Below are 6,000 nucleotides of genomic sequence, written 5' to 3'. Positions count from 1 at the left end.
TGGTCGTATATCTCGAAATTCTAGGAAATTGGTTATATATGATCTCACTGTTAATCTTTAAAATTCATAGAAATTCATTCAAAGTAGCTTTTTTCGCAAACAAGAAAAAAGCCAGAAAATAGATCCCTGAAGTGTAACTCTGCTCTGAGAACTGCCCCTCGAAATGGTTTCCCAGCTCTAGGCTATCGCAGCAATGTGTGATATGATGAGCGGAAGCTCCTTGATTCGGCCGTGGCACAGTTGTTGGTTTTCACCTACTCGGTGATAAGTTTACCCCCAGTTTATCCATAATAATGAGTTGCTGCGGGAGTTTCGAATTTAGGTCTTAGCCGATATGTCGAAGGACGCGGTATTTTGTATCCATGACACGGCGAGCAACGTGCGCAAAGCGGCGAAAAATCGCCATTGTAGTGATGATTCAATGAAGCACTTGCGAGTGGCTCGTTTTTATTTCATGTAATCGCCTTCACAGACGCACTTCAACCATAAGATTCCTCCACAGTGCCCTCTGAGGGGCTTTGTCTTGTTTTTGTTGTAGCACTCCACGATGCATAGGTCTGTCTCGAAAGGGCAACCTGACAGAAGACAAAGAAGAAAAAAAGAGGAGGACAGGAGAGAGGCCCCTCCTGTGCTCGGTAAATGGATCACTTAATACTTTTGTGAACACTGCAAATACACGCGCATAGTCGCTTTACAAATGTTGCATGAACGCCTGACACGACTATCATTCCTGTACGTGCAGCGATTCCTAACCTAATTAGTGCTAACAAAAAAAAACATGTGCTTTTACACTTTATGAAGATGGACGAGCCACGAATCTGTGGCGTATTTTACCTCAATCGACGCCTCTCTCTATATTATTATTATTATTATTATTATTATTATTATTGAGGAAATTATTGATGAAATGTTGAAATTTAGTCCTGATCTTTACTTAAGTTGTTTATGTGCTTCTTTTTATTTACTCTCTCATTGTCTGTTAGTGGGTAATACTACCAAACATTCTTCTCAAAGTTAAAAAAGAAACGTGTTATTATGTAAATGTCTACCTTTTCACTTTTTATGTAAATATGTAACCACATCGCTGTACCGACTCTGCCGAGCCTAGTCGCACAAGTCCTCGTGGACTTAGACAGACCCGTTTCTTTGTTTTGCTTTTGGATGTGTGTCAATAATAATAATAATAATAATAATAATAATAATAATAATAATAATAATAATAATAATAATAATAATAATAATATTATTATTATTATTATTATTATTATTATTATTATTATTATTATTATTATTATTATTATTATTATTATTATTATTATTATTATTATTATTGAAGGACACAGACAACCAATACATCTTTTGGTTTTGGAGCAGTGGCGTAGCCAGAAATTTCGTTCCAGGGAGCTCACTTTGCATCTCGGCCTGCTCCTTATAGAAATCGTCGAGGGATGAAATACATTAAACATTGATAATACCTGCGTTGCCATTGCGAAAGATGCTGCAAACGAATTTTAAACGCTGCGCACTCTCAAGACAAGTGAAATATGTATTTTTTAATAAAAGAGTATGCTCGCATGTCTCAAAAATTGTGCCCGAAAAAACTAATATCAATAATTCCATGTTCTCCGTATATTTGACAATAAAGCAAATATTACACGAACTTATGAACTATAGCAGTTTGAAACAAGCAAAGCAGTGCATGCCGCTGCTACGAAAAATGTAAAGGCCATAAAATGAACAAGTTGAGGACAAATATTTTAATAAACTTGGTTAGCCTCCCTGCCTTTCTCTCATTTGCAGCTCTCTCTCTCTCTGTCATTCAAGAACCTTGTTTACATTTTTCTACGTATGCAACAACCAGGGAAATACCTCAATGACGCTGTCCTTAGTTGGAATGTATTGCGCAGGGGCAGCTGTGACCGGTCGTGTATTGTGATCACTCCGAAATTATAGTCGCAACAGAGAGCACATATAAAAAGCAGGAGTCCTGCAAAATATACGAGGGCGAATGAAATGAAATTGAGCCAATGCGAATATATGACAAATGGGGCACTTTATTTGAAAGTAGTCTCCATGAGCATTTAGACATTTGTCACACCGAAAAAACGAATCGCGTGATTCCCGTCTCATAGAACTCCTTGGGTTACTGCTTCAAAAAGTCTGTAACTGACTCTTTGACGTCACGGTCCGACACGAATCTGGTTTCCTTAAGCTGTTTATTGAAGTGCTTCAAAATGTGGAAGTCACAAGGCGACAGGTATGGGCTGTATGGCAGATGTTGCTGCGTTTCCCTCTTGAACTTTTCCAGTTTTGTATCAACGACATCAGCGACGTGGGGACGGGCATTTTCGTGGAGCAAGACGACCCCATTCCTCAATTTTCCACCTCGTTTGTTCTTGATTGCGACACGCAGCCAATACGACGTTTCACAATATCGTAAATGATTGATAGTCTCCCCAGGTTCAACAAATTCGATCAATAGTGGCCCCTGATGATCGAAAAGTCAACATCTTTCCAGCAGAAATGGCGGCCTTTGCTTTTCTTGAGGGTGGTCAATTCAAATGTTTCCACTGTAAGCTTTGACGTCGTGTTTCAGGTTCGCAGTAGTGGTACAGTAATTCGTCCCCGGTCCCAATTGCAGACAAAAATATCTCACCCTCATCGTGGTACCGGATCAGATGAGTTAAGGCAGCGCTGAACTTCTCCGTCGTCTCACGGTCATTGCGCACACAAGAGCCAATAAACGAGATGTTTTATTTATACGTCTTTATTTCTGCGTTTAATAGGTCAAGCCTTGCGGTAAAAAAGGGGTGCTCTATGGGGGAGGGGGAGGGGGACCAGTGCTCTCTTCTTCCTCGAGGTGGAGTGGTCCCGAGGTCGGCTCTGCAAAGAGGCGGCGAGGCACTTCCTTGTCCCTGAAAAAGTCCAAAAAAGCACTCCAAAGCTGAACTGAGTCCTTGAGACCGAGATTATCATGAATTATGGCGTGAACCGAACCGCTACTGACGTTCACACGCCCTGCCAATTCATCGATGCTTATCCTCCGTTCATGTCTAACCAGCTTTTGCAGTTGTGTTGGGGTGATTGCGCGATAGCTTTGGCCCGGTCTTGGATCGTCTTTGTAACTTTCACGTCCTTCTTTGAACCATTTGCTCTAACATTACACAGTGGTCAATGAAATACAATGTTCAACGTACACGGCAGCCATATGGTGACTGATTTCTTTTTTGGGAAACATCTTCATCTGTCAAAAACCTCTCGACACCACGCTGTTCTACTTTTGGAGTGTCCACTATGTCACACGACCATGTTCAACCCAGTGTATAAGAGCATTAAAGAGCCTTGATCCTCGCACCTGCGTGCCACTTTTGTATATAAGCGATGCCTCTGTGCCACGTGCATACCTCGCAGATAACGAACCGAACTATTATTGCATGGGGTGGGTTGGCTCACTTTCATTTGACTTGCTCTCGTACATTAGAAATGCGAAGGTACAATGGAATATACAAATGCGAAGGCAGAGCTTGATAAAGGGCACAGTGTCACTGGAAAGAAAGTTAACTGCACATATACACAAAACCTCGCAACAAGATATTTAAGTATACGTGTAAGTAATATATCTACGCATTTCATAAAAAGTCACGATATATGATGCGCCAAACAAGGCAATAAACATGTTGCGCAACCCTCCCCCTCCCCTCCATCACCCCCCCCCCCCTCCACTCCCCCTGATAATCGCGCGCCACGGAAGGCGGCGCGCTTCCACCCCGGTTTTCTCCCTTGCGCACACAAGACTCAGCCACCATCGTCGACTCAGCCATACCCCCTCCCCCCCTCACGCTTTCACTCGCAAATACAGCAAGCGGTACGCAGTCACGATGTTACCGCCCCTGGACTTTACACGCAACATGAGGGCGATGTCGACAGTAAGAATGCGCCTGGAGTGTACATATAACTGCTATCGCAATAATATTATAAGAGTATCCGGCTTCTGAAGCTTCCCATGACCCATTACTTTCCGCAATAGAAGGAATAAAATCGAACTTTCACCATGCGACAATTCGCTGTGCCACGAGAGCCTTTTTTTTCCCTTGTGGGGCGGGGGGCGCCGAAATGAAATAACGTAAAGGAAAGCATGTTGGCTAAAATCAAATGCCTACTTTGGGCACCTAGGGCGCTATAACGTAAAACTATTCTAAACTTTTCTATTCCAATTCTGCTATCAGCCCTCCACGATTGGTCAAAAACTTTTTTTGACCACCCCTGTCTGTCACGCGGCGTCACGAAAACCGCGATACTTCCCCATCTGATACGATGTGTACACACTGATTATGCTTGATTTGACAGAAAAAAGAAAAACAGTTACTTCTGATTCGACCCCTTTTCGCCATTAGCCCTCGGCTATTGGTAAAACGTTTTCGGGCTGCACCCACTTCACCTGCCTGTCACGCAAAGTCACAAAACCGCAAGAACTCACCGCGTCAACGTGACGTGTACGCGATGAAGATGCATTAATATGCCGAACAAAACTGAATTTTCTTCGGAATAGCCGCAGGCTGCCCCGTTCCAAAAGGAATAGAAGATGGCTGCCGCCGATCCCTCAGACGCTGGCTACTCGCACCTGTCGAAGAGCATGGGTGTATTTGCGTATAATAAAGCTTCCTGCGTGGCCGTGTAACGTTTTCGAGCACTTTCGGCACGTTTACCTCCTAATTCTGCGAACTCTTCTTTGCTGAGGGTCCGTTTTAGCGTGATTATTGAGCTTCCGTTGCATGCCGCCGCGATTTTCGACCAGCCACCGCAAGCTAAGTAAGGGAAAGCCGGCCAACCGTAGACGCCGGCACCACCCTCTTCATCCGGTTGTCGACTTTCAGTGCAGTGGCTCGGCCCCATCGAATCCCTCTCCACTTGAGCGTTCTCCTCGCCTCTTGTCAGCCAATTAGATACGACAAGCCGCTCAGTGTAGGCAATGTTATTCGTTTTTCAAGCAAACAAAAGTGACCTCCTATGAACGAGGAGAGCGTTTGATTGGTCTGTTCAGACAACCCTGCGGGTGACCGCCTGGTACTTGAGTTGGTGGTTACGCAAATTTGACGTCAGGAGATTGGAATAGAAATATATTGGAATAGTTTTACGATAGGGCCCCTAGTGTGGCTACCAAAGGAACATAGAAGAAAACGTGAGATGCATTGTCCACAGAGAAAATTACGCATACTGCTCGGTATCCTACACCGGTGAGACAAAATTTCCTGGAGAGGTTGCGCTCAAGTGATCGTGTTGCAATCCGCCGAGTCCCCACAGTGATGGCGGCGAGCGACCATGCACTGTTTCTTTTTCTCGTCTGCTAGCCAGAAAGCGTCCAAAACTCTGCCAGGCGAAAATCCACTCAGCCAGAGAAAAACGAAAGCGCATGGAAGTGCGCCGCGCGGTGATCGATGCAGCACGAGAAAAGCGCATGCACTCTGGCTGGTTGGGCAGCCCGCGGGTAGCGAGAACAAAAAATAAAAAGAGAAGAGGCTCAATGAGTCCTCCCGAATAGAGGTCGAAGTAGAAAAATAAATAAGGACGTAGTTACCTTTGCTAGCTTTAGTGTCTTGACATGGATGCTTTGGTGCGGGTGAAAAAAGTTGATATTCTTTTGTGTGACATGACGGCACAAATGAACTACCGCAACGCTTCATTTCGTCGGACCTTGCTGCGTGCTTTGTCAACTTGTCTGATGGTGTGTTGATTTGGCTTTTCTCGTTGTATGGTTCCATTTGCGACTTTGGAAAAGTCAGTAGACCTTTGTCGTCAAATGCTTATAACAACCTTAGACCCATGTAGTTACGGCATTGAAAATCTAAAGCACGATTTTAAAAATGTCAATGCACTTTTAGCATTAAAAGTTTATGAGATATTTATACCCATAAAGTTTCAGAATTGAAATCCAAGCGGTCCTTAGTTTCCGCGGCCTCCGCGAGATGCTGCGACGAGCCCGCTCGCCATCCAAAGGCCTTT

At 44.0% G+C, this 6,000-nt stretch overlaps 1 long non-coding RNA gene across 2 annotated transcripts in view; it reads right to left on the bottom strand.

The window, feature by feature from the left end:
• Positions 1-430: 430 nt before the first annotated feature.
• The window catches only part of LOC139051746 (uncharacterized), a 45,876-nt gene continuing 40,306 nt past the window's right edge, over positions 431-6,000 (bottom strand). For both annotated transcript variants that reach the window (XR_011509521.1, XR_011509520.1), the window contains exon 4: positions 431-575. This is a non-coding gene — a long non-coding RNA (uncharacterized lncRNA). The remainder of the gene's footprint in view (positions 576-6,000) is intronic.

Source organism: Dermacentor albipictus, unplaced genomic scaffold (genome assembly GCF_038994185.2).
Source record: "Dermacentor albipictus isolate Rhodes 1998 colony unplaced genomic scaffold, USDA_Dalb.pri_finalv2 scaffold_14, whole genome shotgun sequence".
Lineage (NCBI taxonomy): Eukaryota > Metazoa > Arthropoda > Arachnida > Ixodida > Ixodidae > Dermacentor > Dermacentor albipictus.
The sequence above is the reverse complement of the archived record's forward strand: the minus strand, read 5'-3'. Positions and strand labels throughout refer to the sequence as shown.